The 25,742-nt window shown below is 41.1% G+C and overlaps 1 protein-coding gene across 9 annotated transcripts in view; it reads right to left on the minus strand.

Moving 5' to 3' along the window:
- Positions 1-25,742, minus strand: part of ADAMTS9 (ADAM metallopeptidase with thrombospondin type 1 motif 9) — an 813,664-nt gene that overhangs the window by 421,911 nt on the left and 366,011 nt on the right. For 8 of the 9 annotated variants that reach the window (XR_013830124.1, XR_013830125.1, XR_013830126.1 and 5 more), the window contains one exon: positions 10,322-10,392. The gene's annotated coding sequence lies outside the window, so the exon portion shown is untranslated. Of the gene's footprint in view, positions 1-4,062; positions 4,408-10,321; positions 10,393-25,742 lie in introns of those variants that run through there. The other variant, XR_013830132.1, reaches the window with a different exon arrangement.

Genomic DNA, 25,742 nt, shown 5'->3' on the forward strand with positions numbered 1-25,742 from the left:
GAAATTGTTATTATATGACATTCTACAGGCCAGGAAGCAACATAAGACTTATGATGTCCAAAAAACTAGCCACTAGATATATGTGGCTAGCCACTAGCTATATTTAAATATGCTATTTAAATTTAAATGATTTAAAATTAAACAAAAAGTCCCTCATTCACGCTAGCCACTTTTCCAGTGTTTAGCAGAACATTTCCATCATTGCAGAAAGTTCTATTGGAAAGCTCTGGAGACTCTCTAGGCAGAGTTTCTCAACTTCGGCAATACCTGCATTGACATTTCGGGCCCGGTAATTCTTTGCTGTGGGGGACTGTCCCATACATGGTAGGATGCTTAACAGCCCTGACCCAGTAGTCACCAGGAGCACCCTCCCCCAGTTGTAGCAACCAAAAATATCTCCAGATAGTGCCATATGTCCCTTGGGAAGAGGGAATAAAATCCCTGGCTGAGAACCACTGCTCTACACTCAGCCTATGGTTTACAGGCTGGGGGGGAACTTGGGTAAGTTGCTTTCAATTCTTGGGGCTTCATTTTCCTCATTGGTAAAAGATTAAAAAATAAAATACATTTTCACAGGGTTCTGTGATGGTCTAATACTACAGATAAAGCATTTTAAATAATAAAAGCATACTAAATGGTTTTTAGGACTGTAATGCTCCAACTCCTCCCTTAAATGAGGAATATCTAGATGAGCTGGCGTGGCATCTGGAAGCCAGGAAGCCAAGATTTCTGCTGACTGTTCCAATGCTCTATCCCTGAACTTGGGCTTCCACGTTTAGATAACTCAATGGACTAGAGACAAATGACAGACCTGCTTGATTTGTCAACAAATTTGCTTTGTTGCTTGCTTCGACAACAAAGCCAAGGGACTTGAAAACTCTTAAAAAACAAACAAAACTCTAAACACAGAAAATCATCTCTCGGTCTCATTGCCTGAATTTTGTCAAGATGGCCTTAAGAGTACGTGGAACAACAAGGCAATCAATTAATGAGGAAGGTTTTTAAATTTCTCAATAAAAGTTGAATCAAACATTTAGATCAATTATAGCGAAAATGATTACAACACATCAACTGTCAGTAAATTAGCTAAAGTTTCAACCTCAAATTTCTGAATAGGCACCTTTAGAGAAGGGACCCTATCAGTGTATCAGGTTCAGACAACCATGTTAGTAGGATAGAAAGATAATTAAATGAATATTTTTTAAGTCTGTGCCTATCCTTGCCTTGAAAAAAAAAACAAATATAGGTGTTTTAATGGGCTTACATTACATGGGAGACTATCATCAACTTATTTTTATCCTTGAGATTTTTCATGGTTGCAAGATTAAGCTGAATATAACTTTCTGAATATAAAACTGTCATTGGAGTGGACACTAGGAACCAATATTTGACCATATTTGGCCTATGAGAAGGGAAATTCCATAAGATTTAAAAACAATGCCTTGAAGAGAGGAGCAGAAACAGAAGAGTTCATTTCTTCGATTTGTGTTTTGATAACTGATGCCTGATAGGTCATCTCTCTATGAGAAAGAGTTGAGGTTCACCATTCACATAATGACCTGGCCATCTGTCATGCATTTACAGACCCCAGGTTAAGAATTAAGCCTTAGCTCCTTAACCTCATTTAAACATCCAACAACAATATGAAGAGGGTATTATTTCTTTCTTTTTTGAAGATGACAAAAAACTGTGGCCGAGAAGGTCTGGATTAACTTGAGAGTAAGAGGTATATAGCCAGATTTCAGACTCAGGCCTGCAAAATTCCAAAACTTGTGGTCCCCTGCCAACCTATAGCTGCAGGTCAAAGGTGAAGAAGATGCTTTCCCTCACATGGTGTAACTCACGTTCGTAATCAGCACTCCCCCACAACGTTAGACGCACTCACTGCCTCTGGATGACATGGGACACCGCATGTCATGTCCCATGTCATCCATGGGACACAGCATGTCATCTTTTATGGTCTGAGTACTTTTACCATCTTAATTCATTAAAGCAGCTAACAAATGAGACATCTTTCACACTTTTGTTACACAAACTATTTTATGAAAATGAGCCAATCTGCCAAACTCTCTGCCAAAAATACATATTTTTTTTCTGGTTCCTTGTTCATCAGAGGAGTATTCTGATGGGCTATTTTTTTTAAAATAAAGTAAGTTCTTAACTAATCCATCAAACCAGTCCAATACCACCAGGCCCAAGATCAGAAGGATATTAAAAACATCTCAAAGGAAGAACTCACTAATTTAGAGTTACTGAAGGGAGAGGCAATTCTGAATTAATAAAATATCTTAATTAAAGTATGAATTAAAAGAAAGAAAGTCTTATTACCTTTTGATATCTGATGGATGAATGAATCAATCAAACTGGAGTGTGGAAAATATAAAATTATATGAACTGGGCAAAAATAGAACCATGGGGAGGTCTCATTCGGCCTATTTTGATGAACAGATGAGGGCTATTTTGAATATAGTTTTCCATATTTATAGGTCAAGGTGCTGCTACAGTTTTGGGAAAGAAGTAGTTCTTGTGAGCTGGCAAACATTCCCCTTACCCTTCCCATCTTTTTATACTGTATTATGTACATAGATATAGATATATACACATATGTAATATATATATATTCTGTACAGAGATATAGAGATATGAAAACAAATATACTGACATCAATTTCCTTAAGCTATTGTTCCAACACAGAGAGGCACGGAAGAGTTGAAGACAATGCTAATAAACCCGTAAGACTGAAAGTCTGCAAGGCTCACTCCCTCTGAGGGTGGGAGAAGGAGAGGGAAGGAACTCTCTACTCCTGAGCACACCCTCCTCAGGGCAGGACAAGGTATGGGCGTGGCTGCTTTATATTCGCCACAGGGAGAAGGGGGCGGGGTTCTCGTGGGGCACGTGCAGCTGTTCCGCTAAAGGATTCCAAGCGCTGTGCGCAGCCTCTCTGAGCATGGCCCGCTGCCTCGATCTGGGATTGAGGTGTCATGCGCAGTGCTTCCCTGCAGCCTGCCAGCTGGCTGAGGCATCAGGTGCAGCCCCTTTGCTCTAAGTAAGTCTTCAAAAGGAATCTAGAGACTGCTTTCAATTATAGCAAAGAAGTAATGGCAGTAATACACATATACAGACTGAGGCAAAACATATATATGTATTTTATACTGTACTATATATAACATAACCTGTGCCATATATATATAAAATCTCACAAAGATAATGAGCTCCCCAGACTCCATCTAAAAAAACATGAAGTTTGAATTCTTGGGAGTAGAACACGTAAAGTCTTTTTATACAAACTTTAAAAACCATAACTGAAAAAGGACAACTCAGTATGGTTACTTTCTCTATTTGAGCCAGTCACATCTCGTTCCATCCAATTTATGACTCTTTTCACACCAATATCACGGGAAACAAAATTCTAATTTGATTTTTAGTATTCATTTTGGGTTTGGTAAAGCTTTTAGACCTAACTCCAGTATCTGTCTAGAAGAAAAAGCCATCTGACTGTTACAGAACAGGGAGACTAGCCAACAAATGATAATGAATAATCTTGAAGGAAGGATAAAACATAGGAAAAAAAAAAAAGGATGTATTACATATCTATTGCTTATAACAAATTATCCCAAATCTTAGGGGCTTACAACAACAGACATGTATTATCTCACACTTTGTGTGGGTCAGGAATCTGGAAGCAGTTTAGCTGAGTGATTCTGGCCCAGGGTCTCTCATAAGGCTGCAGTCGAGGCATTAGCCAGGGGCCAGTACCCGCAGGGGCCAGTACCCTAGGATAGGACTAAGATACAAGGACAGAAGTGCGGGGGCGGGTAATACGAGGATTGGAAATGAATCCAACAATTATAACAATATACTGTAACAAAAGTTATGTGAATGTGGTCTCTCTCTCTCTCTCTCTCAAAATACTTTATTGTACAAATTTAACACCTTTCGTCTGTTAACTAAGCACTTATCACACACCGCGGCTATAACTTCTGCAGTTTGTGGTGCAGCAGAAAAACTAGCACCAATTTCTTTCTCCCTCTTCACAATTTCACCGAGAAGATTCGTTCTTACCAGAAATCGTAGCAACTTCAGCATACCATTTTTTCCTTTCTTTATTAAGTCAGGGACTTTTGTTACGGACCCTCCGGAGTTGGTTCCCAAGAAGGGTCCTTCCGTCCAGTGTCCTTGAAGCCAATAAAACGAGACCGAGTTCGGTTTAGAAGCAAAGGAAAGCTTTCTTCTCTGACGGAAAAATGGAGAAGCGCGAGCTCGTACTCCAGAGCACACTCTCTTCAGGGCAGGACAAGGTATGGGCGTGGCTGCTTTATATTCTCCACAGGGAGAAAGGGGCGGGGTTCTCGTGGGGCACGTGCAGCTGTTCCGCTAAAGGATTCCAAGCGCTGTGCGCAGCCTCTCTGAGCATGGCCCGCTGCCTCGATCTGGGATTGAGGTGTCATGCGCAGTGCTTCCCTGCAGCCTGACAGCTGGCTCAGGCATCAGGTGCAGCCCCTTTGCTCTAGGAACTCTGGTCTGAAGTGATGCGTGCAAGGCCTCTGTTTACAGGCTGCACGTGGGCTGACATCTAGGCTCCTAGATTTCAAGAGAGTTTCCACCATCCTCTGATAGGAATGACTTCCTGAGTCCAAACAGCTTGCGCAAAAGATATGGTTTATGCTGAACGTCTGCTTATCGTTAATCCCTTGTGATACCTAATTTATAAAGTAAATTTTCTTATAGCTGTGTTTGTATAGGAAAAACTATTGTCAATACTGTCAATACTTTCTCAATACTGAGACCATTATAGCACCATCATTACTTTCTCCTATTTCTTTAAAACATTTAGACTCTTCCTATACATCCATAATCAAAAAACTAAATCAGCCTCATAGAAGAGTCATCAGATGAGAAGTTTCACCACAAACCTAGAAACTATCCTTTCTTGTGCCCATGTTCTCCCTCTTCTTTCCTAATTCAATGAAGAAAGTACTCTTCCTTCTATCAAAGTCCAACTCTAGAAAATCTATGCAGCACTCTACACATCACCTTCTCAAACCATGTGTTATCTGCTCTTCATCCTGCCTTGTCCATCACTCCTCTCAGTAAGTCGATACGCACCTGTCTCTACCCACTAACAGAGATGCTCCTCTTATTTGAAATTGCAATACTTCATTTGCTTTCTTCAGGGCATTTTTCAATATTTGTAATAATTACATTTATTTGTTTGGAACTTGTGTAAGGCTGGCAATGTTCTACTTCTTGACTAGAGGTTACACAGTATGTATCTTACGGAGCTCTATGCCTATGTTTGGGGTAGTTTTGCTTTTTTTTTTTCTCATGTGTCTGTTAGACTTCAGAAAATTCTATTTTTAATTTGATATATAGGTTTGTATCATACTTAATTTCTAATTGCATTTGTTATGAAGAACTCATCTCTGTGTTGCCCAATTGCCCAATATGAACATTTCATTATTAGTTAAGATTTGGAGTAAAAATTCATTAAATGTTCTGTTTTGTCTTTTTTTTTTTTTTTTTGCAAAAAGAAAGAAAGAAAGAAAGAAAAATGAATCCAAGATGGAAGCCAGTCTTTTTATAACCTAGTTTTGGAAGTAACACTCCATCACTTCTGCCAAATTCTGTGTGTTAGAAGTGAGTCAGCAGGTCTGGCCCACACTCAAGGATAAGGGATTACTCAAAGGCATGGATACCGAGAGCTATCTCGGAGGCTGCCCACCACAGCGTGTTTCTTCTGTGCTGACACCTGCATTCGGTGAACTCTCCAGAGGTTGTCATTTCTGCAAAGCATGTCCTGGGGACACTAGAAGGAGAAATAAAACAAGGAGGAAACATATCTAAGCCATGTTTCATGGCTCTTCATTTCTTCCGCTGTTGAATCTTTCCCCTAACCCACTTAAAGAAAAGGATACTGTTCACAGATATTTTGCCTGTTCACCCAGAGCTCACAGCCCAGAGACACAGCAGTATTGGTCTTCTCCCTCGCGTGACTTGAGAGGAATCAGGGAGACCCTCTCTTCTTAAAAGAAGCTATTTGATCCTTTGGGGCGTAAGAAGTACATTCTCAAGGGCGCAATATCACCCCCAAGGGCAAAAACTGGTTTGGGAGGGGCAAAAAGTTGTTACTCTTTTTATATAGAAACACAGATGTACATAGAGCACAGATACACAGTATATCTGTGGTATTAACATTTTATGGGGGAATGATTGGGGAAAATGCCTTCAAAAGCTCCTTCAGGAGGGTGATAATGAGAAAAAGGTTGAGAAAAACTTGATGCAGGACAGGCCAGTGAAAACATTTTTAAGGCAAGGAAGGCTTCAGGGAGGGCGGGAGGGACTGGGAAGCAGATCCAGCTGCGAGTGGAGAAGAGGAGGCGACATTTGGAACTTGGCAGAGCGTGAATGAATTTTCCCATGTACATATTGGGCTTTGGTTTTACTCCTCGATCTGATTTGACCTAATTTCTACATTCCAGGGACTCCTCACTCATCCCTCACAACCTCCAATCCCTTTTGGTTTTTCTGTGTTTCTGTGAATTCTGACTTTTCTGGTACTAAACATGGACCTGCCATATTCTGTTAACAGCTAGAAAAGTGGTTTGACGTGTGGGTCAGGCTGTGCTGACAAACAGTGTGGTCTGTCACATATTCCACAGAACACTGTCACCTGGAGAAACGGGTCCCTTGAGTAGCCACATCTTGTCTCCTGAGGTACACAGAACTGTCTCATTTCTGAGCAAAAGCACAGGAAAAAAAGAGGACTCACATACTGTTTTTTAGGCCATTTCCTTATTTACATGTCACTGTGCTCAGCAATTCCCAGGACAACACAATCGGCTATTCTGACGAAGCAAATAAACTAGTAACAGAAATAAAGAAACAATCCCTCTCGGTATTCCTTCTCAAGGTCTTTCTCCCAGGACAACTTTCTTTTCTCCAGAAGTGAGGTCTAAGGCTGAAGATAAGGATGTTGTTTGTACACACCCTGGGTCATTGGCAGTATGTATTTTCCGTCTGCCAAAAATGGGAAAAGGAAGCATGCTGAATTTAGATTCCCCAGCACCGAATTCAACTGGATGTCGAATTTGTAGTAGGGCTGGTAAAAGTTTCACTTTTGTTGGCACCTGCGGCTAGAGCAAAGAGACGGCTGTAAAAGACATCTTCTCGCCAAAACGTGATTTGGGAAAGGTCATTTTATTACATGATTTATTTATATTGTTTCGCCATGGTACAAAGCGTTCTGAAGTGGACTCAGAGCCCCTTAAGCTCCCTCCATTCACCAGCGTCGCAAGGGCCAAGGAGATGTTTGGGGTCAATTATTTAGCTAAAACAGCCTTCAAGGCAACGCAGCTTTTCCGTCTCACTCAAATTGAAAATAAAGTTCTATCATGATAAGATCGATCTTCTCCCCTATCCTTTGAGGAGGCATCGGTAAGAAACAGGATTAGAAGTAGATCATGCTTTTACAGTCACCAAGAACAATTAAGATATTCTTTCTCTTTCAGAAAAATCAGTTTAATCAACTTTCCAATGGTTTATCTTCTTTATACACTGTGCTGTCATTAAAGGACTTAAATGTTCTCTCCTGGATTTCTTTTCCAGAAGAGGCATGTGTCAGTAGTTACATTCTAAACAGACCTACAGTATTTAATATGGAAAGTTGAATATCTTTTTAAAAGAAAGCAGACGGGCAGTTTTGTTTATCTTCCCTTGACTCTGTCATTGTGTCCTAAACAGGTGGGTGGGATTTTTAATACTACGTTTATAATGGTAACAAGTAGGATTTACTGGATACATACTTCTGATGTGGAATCCAAGCTAAATGCTTCTGAGTTTTGGGGGTTTTGTTGTTGTTGTTGTTTGTTTAGACATCGTTCCTCTTTGTTTACTGCCAGTAGGTCTCAGACATTGGGGTCAGGTGTTTGAAAATGAGAACCAAATAGAGTTTCTACTCTCGCCCTCAGAGCGCAGCTAGGGTTGTGACTTGGTTAAGCTTCTTGCTTCACTGGCTGAAAAGTACTTTAAAGAAAAGAAGCAAAGGGCTTCCCTGGTGGCGCAGTGGTTGCGAGTCCGCCTGCCGAGGCAGGGGACACGGGTTCGTGCCCCGGTCCCGGAAGATCCCACGTGCCGCGGAGCGGCTGGGCCCGTGAGCCATGGCCGCTGAGCCTGCGCGTCCGGAGCTTGTGCTCCGCAATGGGAGAGGCCACAACAGTGAGAGGCCCGCGTACCGCAAAAAACAACAACAACAACAACAACAACAACAAAAAGAGCCGAATAGATTGAGAGAGTGAAGAATCTGGTTTAGCTTGCAGTGGTTCCCCAGCACCCAACCAGTCCCAGGCATCTCCTTTTCATCTTTGTACAAATGTTTATATAGGTAGCAACTTTCAGTATCCTCTAGCCAATGGTAAGTTATTTGCTAGTGCAGACTTTATCATCTTATCTTCAAAAGTGGCTCACAGGGGAAGGCATGAGGTAAGGGTGGTATTCTCTGATAATGTCTGTGGATATGTTTGAATGATTTGCCTCTTAGATGATGAAGTCTGATGGCTCTGTCGAATTCCATTTCAGAGAGATTTAGAAACTACACATCATGAATATTCAGCAAAGCTGCCTGGAAGTTCAGCTCCAAGTGACTTAATCATTTTCTCTTCATTTCTCCTTAAACAAGCCATTGCTGAAACTAGGAAAGGATTTTTTTTTTTTTTAATAGAAGAAGAAAATGTCAAGTTAAATACCAATACTGTGTGGAACAATTCCTTGAAATTTTGAATGCCTCTCAAAGAAACACGTCACCCTAGCGAGGCCACTCTTAGAAGGCAAGGTTGTTTCTTTAACGGCGCCTCTCTGCTTGGTGGCACATTTCATTAGTTTCCAAAGAACACAAGACCAATATAGAATTGATCTTTATTTAGTCTATTTTGCTCTTTTTTGGCTCTGTGTCAGAATAGAGACTCCCAAATCATAAAAAGTCCCTTTCAAATGTAGAAAGACTATCCCAATAGTTGGGATAAAAATAAAAAATGTAGGAGAGGAAAGTGTCTGGAAAAATGACCCAAACTTGATAGAAGGCAAAAAGATTACCGTGAGCCCCTTCAAAGTCATACTAATTTTGCTCCATAGCCCACCTAAACAGATAAAAATCAAACAATATAACAGACAGTCTCAAATACTAAAGAGAGAATTATTTAGATTACCACATGTTTGCACACTTTGTGAAACAAGCAAGAAACTTGAAACTGGGACCAGTACTAGGCGCGGGGGTTGGCCATTTCATTAACCAAACCACCTTTAATTGAACTCTTTGTGGTAATTCAATCACTAGGCCACATTGGATCAAGTCCAAAGCCAGGAGGTCTTAAACCAATTTCTTCCCTATGGTGGACAGTGAGATTCCCCACCTATGATCTAAGCATGACATATTAATTAATTGGAATCCAACTCACTAGAGAAGTTACTAATGAACATATTAAAATAATAACACATTACATGTACTTAGCACTTCTTACAAGTCTCAGTACCCCAACCTTGGAAGAGAGATATTATTATCCTCATTTTTCCAATAAGAACACAAGTGCCTGGAAAGGTCAAACAACTGTTTAGTCGGTAACACTCAGAGCTGGGAATAGACATGGAGACTTTGTGAGCCGTGAGCAAGTTTGTACAGATAAACATGCCTAGGTTTGAGTCATGGTTTCAATACTTACTGGTTGAGTAACCCTGAATAAGTCACTGACTTTCTGAACTTTAGTTTCTTCCTCTTTATTAAGGAGAAAAACCCAGTAACTCAATATTGAGAGCATTAAAAGAGACCCTTCACTTAAAGCACTTAGCACAATGCCTGGCTCATAGTAAACACTCAATAAACCTTGGCTGGATTGAAAAACAAAACAAGATGATAATGCAAATTGATTTCAAAAGATTCACCCAATGTATTCAAGGCAATAGCTTCAAAGTATAGGAACATTCAACTCAGTGTCCGATACCCAAAAAGGTAAATAATGGTGAGAACTCAAGTGGAAAATGATGAGTTACAGGCATAGTATAGGTATGATATTAAAAGAAATACATGATTCATCATGTTTACTGTAACAAATAAGGCAGGAAGGTGAGCATACACTTCAGAAAGCTTTTGAACACAGCAGTGAGACAATAAACCCATTTCTAGCTACCTTTCAGTTAGTTTAAGAAATCAATGGATATTCTGGTTTACATAAGTTATATATGTTTCTATAAGCCTTTTTAAGTACAAGGGGCTTAAAAAATTAAAAGGGTAAATTTCAAGACTATTTGAGAGCAGTCAGGATTCCCTTTTTACCTTTCCTTTTCTGGATCCTCTAGTGATTTACAGCAAAGTTTACTTGACCTTCCAATAAAGTCTTCAGTTATCTGGGGAAATAAAAAAGATGGGAAGATTAAAGAAATCAGAGTGACAGAGGTTGCCAGGGCTGGCAAAATGATTCCAATCTGAATCCCCGTGCCTTGAATCCCCTAAGAGAGATTACAAGCAAATCCAGGGCAGCACACCAAGGCACGCTACAGTACAGAGCGCCCCAGACATTACCGCTTATTAGATCCTGATGCTGAGGAGGCACCAAAAGGGGAACAACGAAGAAGTCATTAATTCCATCTACGGATTGTTAAAGTCTTTAGGAGTTACCAGTGAGGGGCTGTTAACTTAAGGGAGGTGAAAATGCTTTGAGACAACCAGGAACGCATAGCAGTTAACTTTTTCTAACATAGAATCAACTTCATTCTCCCCTGCTAAGTAAGGTATACCAGGGACCAACAGAGGCTTCTCTCTCTCTCTCTTTTTAAAATCTCTATCATTTTATAAATAGCTCTTCCAAAATAAATCAACAAAAACCACTCTTGCATCATCTTATCATAAAGATAATATTCTTCCTTTTTTTTTAAGGTTACATGAGCCCATTTCCTTTATGAAAGATGGGTCTGGGAATTTCACTGATCATCAATTAAATACTAGCAACCTATTTACCTTGAAATCCCCTTACCAGAAGCTTTTCTCAACCGTGAAGAACATTAAAATTCAACACTTAAGAACAGTTCATTCTGGACTGTCTGTGATGGAGAAAGAGGATGAGAACCATTTTCAAGGGCTTTTCTCGTGACATTTACTCCTCAGCTTGGCGGGAGAACACGTCAGCTCTCTTAGACCGCAGCTGCGTGCACGTCCCTCCCGACTGCCGTGCCAGGGGACTGCGTCTTCAGTCCTCAGAGGGGCCATCAGTCTCATCTGAGAACTGGACGGGGGCCATCAGCGGGCACCAAACAGAGCGGTCCCTTCCAGCTCCTCACAGCAAAGAAAGAAAAATAAAGGTTGATGGAGGGAAGTGTAGGAGGGACAAAGGCATTGAGAAAAATGCCCCCAAACTTAGAAATAAGGCAAAAAAATTACCGTGAGCCCTTTCAAAGTCATACTAACTGTTCTAATGAGCCCACCTAAGGGTCACTGGAAGCTCCAGGGCTGCACTGTTCAATATGGTAGCGACTAGCCACATATGACTATTTCAAGTCAAATTTGAATTAAAATTATATTCAAAAGTCAGTTCTTTGGTCACTCTAACCACATTTCATATGTTCAATGGCAACATGAGGCTAGTGGGTACTGTATTAGCCCAGATAAAGAACACTTCCATCATGGCATAAAGTTCTGTCGGACAGCTGTTCTAAGGGAAAGTAACATTGCCTTAAAATTTACTGTTAATTAGAGCTCAGACTCTGTAAAATTAGATGTCAGGTGATAGAAGACTGATACATTTCAAATAGTTTTTGCTTCCTAGAGATGCAAATAATTTTCACCCAGAATAACAGATAACTCTACAAGTTATGATTTTATTGCTCTGAAGGAAATTAATCAGCTTTATTTATAAATTTTCAATCTTGTTCCAGCATTTTTTTAATTGACTAAATATATATCGGTTTTTATATCCTCCCTTGGATCACCTTTGCCATTCTGCTGTGTCCCTTGTTACTGAGTTAGAGAAATCCTTGACATTTACCCACTCTACATTTGAAAGTATTATATTTCTAACTTTTAAGGAATTGTACTCTGACAAAGGGACTGAACAGATGCACTCAGTAAGAATTTGATTTAAATACGGTCTAAGTGAAATATTGGGCAGATTGTTCTCTTGGCAAAATTTATGTAAATGTGTCACAGCTTTTCCAACAATGCAGCATGACAGCATAGAGATTACGAGTATAGGCCGAGAAGATCTTGGTCAAGGTCTGCAGAAGCTACCGCCAGGATAATATACAAGAAGGAAGTAGAAACAAAATAGAAAAGAAAAAAAGTTGCGGAAGATGGAAACTTTTCCCTTTTTACTTCGTATAATACTGTATGGTTTGATTCTTTTGGGGGGTGGTTAATGAGCACATAGAACTACATAATTTAAAATAAAACTAAAACAGAAGTTGCATATACAGGGAGGCAAGTTAGTATTTAGTATTAACTCAGCATTCTGTCACGTACTAGCTGTGTGACCTCAGGCAAATTATTCAATTTCCCTGAGCCTCAGTTTCCTCATCTGTAAAATGAAACTCATAACAAGCAGATCATAGGGCTGGCATAATGGTTAAATTAGATAATGTCCTTACACAGTAAGGACTCAATAAATGTTAGCTGGTACTGTTATCATGCCTGGGACACCTAGGAGCATTTCATACAGTTACTAGTAGAAAATGCAACATTAATACCTCCCAAGTGATTTTGAAAATTCATGGGAATTCTACCCTCTTATCTGTGATTTATTTCATTTTAATTTGAACATAATTTCCTCTCACATTCTTCCAGTCGAAATGTTTCACATGTATCTTGACTTTTCCTTCTTGGTAAGCTCAGTGTACGATCAGGATTGCAAAGGAGGGAAGTCTGGCATCTGTGACAGATAACAGGCTATGGGGGTCAAATTTCCTAAACACTACTAGGAAAAGCTGTTAAACCTAATTTTAGTTGACTCTGAGAAATCAAGAGTGTCAGACAAAATACACACACGCTCGCACAAACATACAAATACCACTAACACCGACACCAATACCACCCAAGCAGTGTCCAAACGTGACCCAACAACTTACCAGAACTTTCAGTTCGGACAATTAGTTTTGGTAAAAGAAAGGAGAAAAGAACAAAGACTCCATGCGTGACAGAGTCACACCAAGCCTCCCCATCTCCTGCCCCATCCTAACTTCTTTCGCTTCCTCTTTCTTCTATCAGAAAACGTACATTTGAAGCAATTTACCCATTAGAAGAGAGGGGACCCCAGAGAGGGGAAACTCATGAGCAAACTCAGCCACAAAGAGCCAGTCTTAAGAGGGTCAAAACCCAAAGTAGCCCAGAGTCTCCCTGGGAGCATGGAAATCCCTCACCCCCATCCCTGGGGAAGCGTATAACCAAGGTTCTACTGCCCTGCGCATGGCAGATGGTGGTGGGGGACATCATCACGTGCACCCGTGGATTCCTCAGAGAGAAGAATAGACAGATATTAAGTCTTTTGATCCCATGACAGCTAATGGAAAGATATTTGCAGTAGGTATTAAGCAAAGAGGAGTTTTTGTGAAAATAGTCTCCTTACCTACGTTTACCCAGTGCCCTTAAAGGATCATTTGATATTATTTTTATTAATATGCAGTATTAATAAAATTAATATTTAATATTATTACTTCAAGGGTCACTTTCCTTAGACTTAAATAGGCTTTGGCCATAAGTTCCCTATAAATGGTTTCTGCCCCCTATGGCCTATTGTATCGAGAAACCCGTCCAGTCTCTACTTCCTGGAATTCTTCATGTATGGCGCTTAGCATAGTACATAGGAACATGGAAAGCACTTAATAAGTGTTGGATCTCATTGTTATTATGCCTGATCCAACTCTGGGTGATTATAAGGAGGTTAATTCCTAGTATTTCTTAGGCTTATTAAGTAAAAGACAGTTGTGTTATTTATCAGGATCCTGGCAATAAATAGGATGCACCATTACTCCCAAAGTTGGCCATAATGATAAGGTATTAAAGGAGGAAGGTGTGGGTTTGATGAAACAAGCAGTGGTAAAGCACCCAGAGACTAGCAAACCTAAGCATTCATGACCATTCCTATGGACTGAATGTTGTACCCCTCTAAATTCCTATGCTGAAATCCTAACCCCCAGTGGTACTGGGTCATGTGGGTGGAACACTCATGAATGAGATTAGTGCCTTTCTAAGAACAGAAGGGGTTCCTTAAAAAACTAAAAACAGAGCTACCATATGACCCAGCAACCCCAGTCCTGGGCATATATCTGAAGAAAACCATACTTCAAAAAGATACATGCACCACAATGTTCACTGCAGCACTATTTACAATAGCCAAGACATGGAAGCAATCTAAATGTTCATCAACAGATGAATGGATAAAGACGATGTGGTACATACATACAATGGAATGTGACTCAGCCATAAAAAAGAATGAAATACAGCTATTTGCAGCACCATGGATGGACCGAGAGATTGTCATGCTGAGTGAAGTAAGTCGAAAGACAAATATCACATGATATCGCTTATATGTGGACTCTAAAAAAAATGGTACAAATGAACCTATTTAAAAAACAGGAATAGAGTCACAGATTTAGAAAACAAACTTATGGTTACCAAGGCGGAAAGGGGAGGGGGATAAACTGGGAGATTGGGATTGACATATACACACTATTATATATAAAATAGATAACGGACCTACTGTATAGCACAGGGAACTCTACCCGATACTCTGTAATGACCTATATGGGAAGAGAATCTAAAAGAGAGTGGATATATGTATATGTATAACTGATTTACTGTGCTGTACAGCATAAACACAACATTATAAATCAACTATACTCCAATAAAAATTAATTTAAAAAAAAAGAAGAGAAAGGGGAGCTTGCTTCTCTCTCTGCTCTTGGCCATGTGAAGATACAATGAGAAGACAGTCGTCTGCAAACGAGCAAGTGCTCCCTCACCAGACACCAGTGTTGCCAGTGCCTTGATCTTGAACTTCCCAGCCTCCAGAAAAGAAATGTCTATTGTTTAGGTCACCCAGTCTGTGGTAACGTGTTATGATAGCCCAAGCTGACTCAGACAACCATCCCGTGGGCTAAGGAAGTAAGGCTTAGGCTCCACCAGAGCGGAGTTGACAAAACAATAAGGGAAGAGGGTAGAGATACCCTCCCTCATTTTTCTCTCCTGCCTCTGATTTTCTTGTCAGTGTCATTCTCTAGCTGAACCCAACTTGAAACTAGCTGACCAAGGAGCCCCAGATGCAGCCTAAAAGGCTGTGCTGCAGAGATGGGCAAACAAGAACTCTGAGGGAATAGAGAGAGAATAACTATGTTTTAAGAACCTGGTTCTTAAAACAGATTAATTTGCCTATTTACTCCTGATGTTTAAAATTCACTCTGTATGAGACCCATCCTGGCCTTCTGTCCCTCCTTCTGGCAATGTCCTTCCCTTCATTAGTAAACGCTGCCATTGAAACAACAACCTAAGCAAGTCAGAGGATATACAAAGACAACTTGTGCTACTTAATTTCAAAGCTCCAGCTCTTTGAACCTGTTTCTCACTGAAGGCAAATTAGTTAATTTCAAATGTGCTTTGTGAATATCAACAGACCACCCAAATGTTTACTTGTTTTAAGCCATCCTCCTAGTAGGTGAAAAGAATCCATTTGCTTTGAGAGAAAGAAGGGGTGGGCATTCATGCCTCTAAGTTGTCTAAATGAAGGGCCAGTTCCATATTAAAACATTATTCATTTAGCAAAGGAGAAAAATTTACCTAACATGGAAAACCCCTAGGGTGACATTCTTTTCTACAAACTTGCTTCTAAGCCAAATAACATCCCAAATACCCCTCTTATTCAACCTCTCTTTCTGGAAATGAGAAAAAGGCTGTGGAAAGAAAAACAACTCAATGCTTTACAGTCACACCATGTCTTCACGGTTGGGATATGCAAGTTCTCTTGCACCAGAAGGTCAGATCCAGAATTCCGGAGCTGAAGAACTGTGCATGGAAAAATCCCTGGCCTCTGCCTAATAAAGATCAAACTTTGGAAAAAGTCAGTGGGGTCTGTTCCAGGCCTGGGATTTCATGGCCTGGCAGAAGAGGGCCCCCTGAGGAGATGGCTAACACCTGGCTCAGTTTCCAAGGCCCCTTCCTCTCTCTCTGCTCCCCAGGGACTTTCTGGAAGCAGAACAATCATTGTCCAAATTCTACTCAGAGTCATCCAACAAGAGAAAAGTCTACTGTTCTTCCAACTGGAATGCTTTAGATTTTCAACAGCAGACTGAAGGCATATCCCTGGGACTGGAGGAAGAAGACTATCCAAAGAACACATTTTTATTTGCTAGAAAACAAGCACTCTGTCCACTTAATCATAACAAAGTCAGGGATCTGGATCTTTCCTACTCTATTGTTCTGAAAAAATTGGGCTTGTCTTCCCCTTCAAAATAGTATGGGATCATAGCAATGGCCTTAAAGAATGTGTGCTGTTGTTCTGGTTTTAATAAATTGAAAAGTTCAATAGGTAGCCTATCTTGGGAAGTCTTGCATATGTACTTGACATTGCTGAGGGCACAGGGGTGTTAAAGTTTTCAGAGTAGCAGCTAACTATCTGGCGTCACCAAAGGAGCCTCGGGGAGGCCCACCGACCTACAGACACCTCCCCCGTTCCGTGCTCGAATGGTCTGAAATTCAGCCTTCAGAGCTTTATTTCGTTGGATGTTTCAACTGTCTTGCTTTCTACGAGACCCATATTCAAACAAATGGTACAAGAAAGGATGCTTTTGGAACTGTTGGGATCGCTGACAGTTTTGGGAAAGGTGGTCCAGAGGAGTAGGGTATTCTGACGGTTTGAAAAGAGGGAGCTGAAAAGACGCTAAACATACTTGCACCCACTTCATAACTTTTCTGAAGGTTTATCGGCACTTTACACATTTCTTTCGAAAGAGAAAGGCTTAAGGTTCAGAACATCCCACTCATCAGCTATGGGGCCTTTGGCGAATCTCTTAATCTTTCTAAGCCTCAGTTTCACCATCAGTAAAATAGGACAGTAAAACTTACACTTTATCAAAGCTTTGTGAGGTTGACATGAGATAATTTATATAAAGTTACTACCATGGTGCTTAGAATATAGTAGGTGTTCAGTGTGTGGAATATGATGATGATGATGATGATGATAATTCCATCTGCTCTCTACAAACACATAAATAAGGAAGGACATTTAAATGCGTACAGAGTAAAAAAAAATAAGGAAGGAGCAGATGGTTGGAACATTTCAATGGCAGCTGGCTCGCTGTTTCACTCTTGCACTACTCGTGTCCCTTGCTGGGAAAAGGGAGGCTTTATAAAGAAACTGCCGTTGCTTTCTGTAGAGCTGCTTGACTCAGAGGAGAGAGGGAAACACAGGGGAAACCATAAATAGATGCAGCTGTCTGATGCCTCAGGTCCGTCCCTGGGAGAATATTTATTTAGCTCCAAGGAAACAGTTTTATTTGGCAGATTATGGTTTTACAATATCTTGCATCTGAATGTTAACATTTCCTCTCTCCAACTAACTCCTTTATAACTTGAATAATGTGGCCTTTAACATTTTCTGTGGCTACTAGCCTGCCTGAAATTTAACGAGCCTGATGTAAGCCCAATCTCACATTACATCGCCTCACGTAGGGTTAATAGTCCAGGAAGGTACTGGGAAACAACAAAACAAAAAGTAGTGGATAAGAGGTCAAATTGAGGGATGCAGGATTTGATGATAATCCTAATTTGTCCAGCAACAGGGTTTGCAATGGAAGGAAAATGGTGTAGGTAAGGGTTTAGTCCTCATGAAGAGGGCTCGAAAGCCATTCCCCTATTTTTATGTGATAAAAATCATTTCAAGGGCATATCTTCTTTGTATATTGACCTGATGGCTTGATTTTTCTGGAAGCCTGTCTAGCACCTTAAAAAAGAAAAGGAGAGCAAGGAGAAAGGAGCAGTGCGGATAGACTTGAGCTCTGTTCACCCAGCTGTCAACTCTGCACTTACCCATGGGGCAGTGCAGCTCCTTGAATTTCCTGCCATTTTCACTTAGTCAAGTTCCAGTTATAGGAACAATGCCCTTCTTTTAAACTCAAACAGCACTTTGTCAAATGGGCCCTAATACAACACTCTGGAGCTGCTGTGTCTCAAAGACTGTCTGAAAAGGGCTCTAGAGTTTTCAGATCCGGTATGTGAGACTGGACCAGGGGCAGCCTCATGTCCCTCTCCTCATATCCATCCACCTGTGAATTTTCAGGCCCGCCTTACAGGCTCCTCCCCACTCAAATCCAAATGAAGATACTCCTGGTTCCTTATATTCATTAAACAGAAATGTTGGCGATCCCCCTAGGCTCACCTAAGATGCCAACGTACATGGATCTCCAGGGCTGCTGATTGCCAGCCACATCCATATTCCCCTGGGAATGGAGATTCCATACATACTCTATATACAAAGATCAGAACTTTCCAGATAACCACCATCACTTGGCCAGATACTATTAATGTTAATGCCACTCTCCATCCTTCATCCCGATCCTAGTAATAAAGGTACAAAACTTTACATAGTTTACATATATACTTGATAAAGTATATACCAAGTATCTTCTTAGAAGAGGTTTGACGTTGCTTACAAACAGGGAGACTACTTTACTCCTATTACCCCCAATCATTATTAATAGTCCCTCCTTTACCCTTAAAAGTGTCACAATTTCAGTGATAATATGTGTGCTCACCATGTTTTCAGAAGAGCCACCGTCACGGAGAGTACTTGAGAAACCATATTATTCCCCCATATTCATTTAGGCAAAGGTTATGTTGCTGTAACAAAGGGGACCCCCCACTCACCCCGCCAAATACTGTGGTTTAAAGAATACAGAGCTTATTTTCTTTCTCACCTAACAGTTCTGACATGATTTGCCCAGGTTGGCAGGATCTTTTCTCCACAGGGTCGTCCAGGAACCAAAAAGTTCCTTCCATATGGTTGTGCCACCATCTCACAGGCGGTCAAGTTTGTCTACATATTTGAATCAAGATTGTAGTCGGGCTCCAACTCACAGGAAGCAGAAGAGGGAGAATGAAGGAGAGCATGCCCAAAGGCTGAGAGCCCAGAACCAAAGGCAGCGCATACCATTTCTGCTCCCATTTCTCTTGGCAAGAACCTAGTTACATGCCATGCCTCGTGTTTTATCCTTAGTTCCTTTGAAAGCAAAGCCTGGAGCAAAAGCTGTTGTCTTATTTTGTCAGGGAGTGCAACGCGGAGAAGCAGAAGTGAGGAAGACTGGAATGCTGTAAGGAAGGAGTGAAAGCAAATGGGAGGGGGCATTACTGAGTTGGCTAACACATGGTATCAAGTTCTTGTGGGATTATGTTTTGGGAGGCCATGCACAGTGGTGGAGAAGAATTTATTCACTGGTTTCTATTTTCTATTGGAAAGGTTCAGAGGCATTAAATCCCCTGAAGTTTTAAGTTGAGCTTCTTTTCTTCCTTCCTTTTTTCCTTCCATCCATCCATCCATTTAACACAGTTCTATGATGTACCATTCTATGAGTTTGGACCAACGAATACAGTTGTGTAACCACCACTATAAAGATAATAGTACATTATCTCAAAAAGTTCCTTTTCATCCATTTGCAGCCATCCCCTCCCCTCACTTCAGCCCCCGTCAACCACTGCTCTTTGTCCTGTCACTGTGTTTTGCCTTTTGCAGGATGTCATATAAATGTAATTACACTGTATGTAACCTTTTGATTCTGGCTTCTTTCACTTAACATAATGTGTTCAGTCTTTTTTCATTTTCAGCGTATCGTTTGCATTGCTGCCGGTGTTGTGGTGTTATATCTTTTTTTTTAATTGAAGTATAGTTGATTTACAATGTTGTGTTAGTTTCAGGTGTACAGTTAAGTGATTCAGATATATATACAGATATATGTATATACATATATATTCTTTTTTAAATTAATTTTATTTATTTTTGGCTGCATTGGGTCTTCGTTGCTATGCGTGGACTTTCTCTAGTTGTGGCGAGTGGGGGCTACTCTTCGTTGCGGTGCACGGGCTTCTTGTGGTGGTGGCTTATCTTTGCTGCGGAGCATGGGCTCTAGGCATGTGGGCTTCAGTAGTTGTGGCACACAGGCTCAGTAGTTGCGGCTCATGGGCTCTAGAGCGCAGGCTCAGTAGTTGTGGCGCACGGGCTTAGTTGCTCCGCGGCAAGTGTGATCTTCCCAGACCAGGGCTCGAACTCGTGTCCCCTGAACTGGCAGGCGGATTCTTAACCACTGTGCTACCAGGGAAGGCCTACATATATATATTCTGAAAACTAAAAACAAGAAACTTGTATATAAATGTGTATTAGTTATAACAGACAAAAAAAACAACCTAAATGTCTATCAACAGATGAATGGAAAAGTGTTGTATATCAATACAGTGGACTATTATTCAGGAATAAAAGGGAAAGAGTACTGATACATGCAACAATGTGAGTGAAGCTTGAGAATATGCTAACCTAAAGACGCCAATAACAAAAAGCCATACACTGTTTGACTCCATTTATGTGAAACGCCCAGAATAGAGAAATCTATAGAAACACAAAGTCGATTCCCTAAGAATGGGGGAATGGAGATTTGGTGGGGGATGACAGCTAAAGGGTGCCAGTTTTTTGTGGTGGAGCATACTGAAATGTTCTAAAAGTGATTGTAGTGATGGATACACAACTCCGTGAATATAATAAACATGTTAAATTGTATACTTAAAAAAAACATTAAAAAAACCATAATATGTTGGATGTTCACCTATGTTGTTTCCTGTATCAACTTTTTTATTGTTGCGTAGTATTCCATAGTCCAAATGTAGCACAGTTTGATGATCCATTCATCAGTCAAAAGGCATACAGCTTGGGAGTTTCCCTGGTGGCGCAGTGGTTGAGAATCTGCCTGCTAATTCAGGGGACATGGGTTTGAGCCCTGGTCTGGGAGGATCCCACATGCCGCGGAGCAACTAGGCCCGTGAGCCACAATTACTGAGCCTGTGCGTCTGGAGCCTGTGCTCCGCAATGGGAGAGGCCGCGATAGTGAGAGGCCCGCACACCACAATGAAGAGTGGCCCCCCGCTTGCCACAACTAGAGAAAGCCCTCGCACAGAAATGAAGACCCAACACAGCAAAAATTAATTAATTAATTAATAAACTCCTACCCCCAACATCTTTTAAAAAAAAAAAGGCATACAGCTTGCCTCCAGTTTTGGATCCTTATGAATAAAGATGCTATAAATATTCACATACATGTTTTTGTATGAACAGGTCTTCATTGCTCTTGTAAACGCCACAACAATCTTTTGAGTTAGACATTAATGTCCCTAAGATACAGGTGAAAAAACTGGGTTAAGTAAAAACTAAATTTAAGTAACTGACCCGGTGTCATGCAGCTATTTGAGCGGTGAAAAAATGGATTTGAACCCAGGTGTCTCAAGCTCATGGTCTTTGAGAAAGACACATAAACGAACAATTACATTACATATAAGCAAATACATGTATAATAAGTTATATAATAGGAAAATAAGTGCCAATAAAATGTAATGGAACCTGAGAAAAGTGTGCGTAACCCTTTTCCCTAGATGATCATACAGCTCTCCAGGTTGAGCCTAAAATTCTGGTCTGAAAGCATGAGCTGGTATTCTCTAAGCAGGCAGATGGTGGAAGGGTTAGAATGTTAAGTGTTACAGGGACAAGGACCTTGGTCAGTTTTGTTATCTGCTGCCTCCCAAGAATCTGGAACTGTATCTTGCATATAGAAGGCACTCAATAAGTAGTTCTTGAATGAATGAATGAATGAATGAATGAATTTCAGGCAAAGGTTCATAGCATGTAAGGGCAGGGCACCTGCTTTACACTGAGTCCCCTTGTCTAGTACATGGTCTCCCCTTCAGGTGTGAGAGACATTTTCCAGCTGCTTCTCATGGAGGCCTTTGCAGGAATCTTGACATGGTTTTTAAACTTCCAGCTGTCCAGTGGCCACACCCTGTCCCCTGAGCCCTGGGAGTCAAGAGTCTTTATCTCTAACAAGCCCCTTTCGACCAGCCAGATTCCGACCTCTGTGAGCTGCCCCAGGGTGCAAACAAAACAGAGATGGGAAACTCAGGAGGCAGGTTATCTGCCAGTTTCTGTTTCTTGTCTCTAAGGCACCAGCTCAGGTTTTAGCCAAAGAAGGTTAAAGCCCATGGAGTGGCAGGTCCCAGGGGAGAGAGAAGGGAAAGACGCACTATTATTCCAGAAGTTGGCAAAAGACATGGGGCAGGGAGGTGGTCAGGCGGCTGCACTGGGTGTCAGAAAGGCAGGTGGAGAGGCTGCTGTCCTTCTTTCCTTACTACAAAAGTGTTACCTGCTATTATAGAAAAATTTTAAACCACTAAAAATCAAAAGAGTCTAAAATGATCCCCATCCCAACACTGAAAGTCGCAGTTAACATATCAGCAAAGATATTTGTTTCCTAGGGGCGTACGTGGGCACGCAAGTGCACGCAATGGAATGATACCTGTAAACTGCATTCTCACATAATGGAATATCAGGAACATTTTGTACCATCATCAATTGTCAACCAATTGATTTTAAATAGCTGCATTTTCTTCAGAAATTGATTTAACCAATTATCAGGATACATTTTCATGATTGTTTTCAGAAAAAGAATGTCATGTGGTGCTTAAGAGAACGGGCTTTAGGGTGGGTTACGGATTTCAGTGCCATTTTTTGGCACTTCCTGACTTGCGTAACCTTGGGCATGGGACTTAATTACGTTACGTCATCAATAAAATGAGGATGCTAATAGTACCTGCTTCACAGGTCTCTCGCACAGAGCCCATGAGATGATTGACATGAGATACTTGGCATTGTACCCACCACGTAGGAAACCCTCCATATATTCAATGCACAGCTATAATTATGAGTATAAAAAATAAACAATACAGAAAAATATAAAAATTAAAAAATCACCTGCAAGCCTACCGCCTAGAGATAATTGATACTATCTGTGTCTTATTACACTTGAGCTCCTGTAAACAGTACCTGTCAGGCATCTGTCCCTGCCAAGTACTATTGCCCTGTAGCCTACATCATCTTTTTTTAATGACAGCAGCACATTTCACTGATATGAATATGCCAGGATATATTCTTTTTTGTTTTTTTAAAGATTTTTAAAATAAATTTACTTATTTATTTATTTTTGGCTGCGTTGGGTCTTCATTGTTGCACGCGGGCTTTCTCTAGTTGCGGTGAGCGGGGGCTACTCTTCATTTCAGTATGCAGGCTTCTCACTTCAGTGGCTTCTCTTATTGCGGAGCACAGGCTCTAGGCGCGCGGGCTTTAGTAGTTATGGCACGTGGGCTCAGCAGCTGTGGCTCATGGGCTCTAGAGTGCAGGCTCAGTAGTTGTGGCGCACGGGCTTAGTTGCTCCGCCGCATGTGGGATCTTCCTGGACCAGGGCTCGAACCCATCTGCCCTGCAATGGCAGGCGGATTCTTAACCACTGCGCCACCAGGGAAGCCCCCAGGATACATTCTTGACACAGAAGAAAATAAAAGCCCAGAAGAACAGAAGCCCTGGGTTATGAGCCTGGCCAGATCTTCATGGTGCACATTTCCTAAGGCAGGCTAAGAATAATCTCACCACAAGCTCAACTCTGCAGAGTCAGGAAGCATCTGAGAACTGTGTCCCCATTTCCTAATCGGAGCTGTCCTTGATTGTTCCAGGACAACACCCTTCACCTGCATACTCTATTTGGCACTCAGACGAATAAAAATGGGAAACAAAGTCTCCTGGTCGCTCCTGCTGACTCAGCAAGCAGGGGCCCCCGGGGGGTTCGGGGCAGTTTGGCCAAGCAGGCTCTCAGGCTCCGCTGAGATTCACAGCCTCCTGGGGGCCAGATGGGGGGATGGCTTGTTTACACTGCACCCAGACCAAACAGGGGGGGAAACTGTAACCCCTTTCGTTTTCCCCTGATGCCGTAAAAAGAAATCTGATTTTATCACACAAAGAAAATGTTTCTTTTTCTCATTCTTTCTTTCTCTCCTTTCCTTTTTCCCTACTACTTTTTTCTTCGCCTCCTTCCCCTCTTCTTTCTTTCTTCCCTGCTCCCCCCTCTTCCCCCTTTCTCTTTCTTGCTTTTTCCTTCTTTCTAAGTTCCATAACGAAGTACTTTTGGGGGAAAGTTTAAAAAGAAATAAATCTTTTATTTTCAGAGCCAGAGGAATTTTTTTCTTTTTTTGGCCAGAGATTTATTTGCAGCTGAAAGAACTGAGGAAATATATAGGCCAAAAGCCTGTTTCTTATTCAGGCCAAATGTCCATGGAAAGTACTAAAAGGACTGAACTTCATGGTGACCTTAGCAAATACGTTTTCGGAAAAAGCGGATTGGAGTATGGTTTCTACCCATGCCCATGCCTCTATGGTCCTCTTTCCCAGCCCCACCCACTGAAGAGTCCATCCCTGCACTCAGACAGGAAGCGGCACTGAAGACAGGGGTGGCTAACGCCAGCTATATGTCATCTGGAATCTGACAACTGTCAGTTCTTCAGTCTCTTAGGAGTCATTGATCAATATACTGCATGAGCTAAAGACCCATAGCCTGCAACTGCAGCCCTCATATTTCCATCCCTGTTTACTTACTAAGAAAGCAATATGGAGCGGTAGTTAAAAGCACCAATCCCAACTCTGCTATTTACATACTACGTATCTTCAAGAAAAGGACAGCTTCTCCAAGATTCCATTTCCCCATCTCTGGGAAGAGGAATAACCACGGCATACATCCGACGAGCTTGTGTGTTCAAGTGCTTAGCCCAGCACCTTACTCAAGTGATCTACAGCCACTGGTAGTTAGTATGGATAATTCAGTTAGCTGGGAACTCAACTCATCAAATTATCATCTAGCCCATGCTTTCCACGACGAAAAACACACGTCTGTTTATCAAATGCTCTTGTCGGAATCGAAGTGTGTGATACCCGGAGTACTTTACTGATCGATCAAAAACAAACAACTGAAAGAGGAAATAAAGTTAGGCCAGTGTGACCTGAGCTTCTGCAGGCTCTCAGCCGTTGCTGGCTGCGCTGCCTTTCCTGGATGTTCATACAGGGTGTGTTTAATGATCGGGTTCCAGTGCTACATCCACTGCCTTCTAGTTTTTTGAATCCACATTTTTCTCATTTTTGAAAACTGGAATAACATATTCCTGTCTCCAGTTCCCTGGCCTGGCTCCCGGTTTCTGATTTCTCTAAGATTGCTGACAGTGGTTTGGTAATCACATCTGCAAGTCCTTTCTATACTCTAGAATTTAATCCAGCTTGAACCCACTAGTGTCTGGTTCCCCTTTTATTACCTCTTGTGCTATCTTGGTCTTCACTTAGTTCCTTAAAATCATGTTTTATATTGTGTTTTATATATATTATATATTTATATATATTATATGTATTTTAATGTATATAATGAAATACATATGAAATAATATAAATATATATATGTAATACATGTTTATGGCTGAAAGTTTTTATTTAATTTTTTCAAACATCTTTATTGGAGTATAATTGCTTTGCGATGGTGTGTTAGTTTCTGCTGTAAAACAAGGTGAATCAGCCATATGTGTACATATATTCCCATATCTCCTCCCTCTTGCATCTCCCTCCCACCCTCCCTATCCCACCCCTCTAGGTGGACACAAA

The sequence above is a fragment of the Stenella coeruleoalba genome, assembly GCF_951394435.1.
Source record: "Stenella coeruleoalba genome assembly, chromosome: 10".
Classification (NCBI taxonomy): domain Eukaryota; kingdom Metazoa; phylum Chordata; class Mammalia; order Artiodactyla; family Delphinidae; genus Stenella; species Stenella coeruleoalba.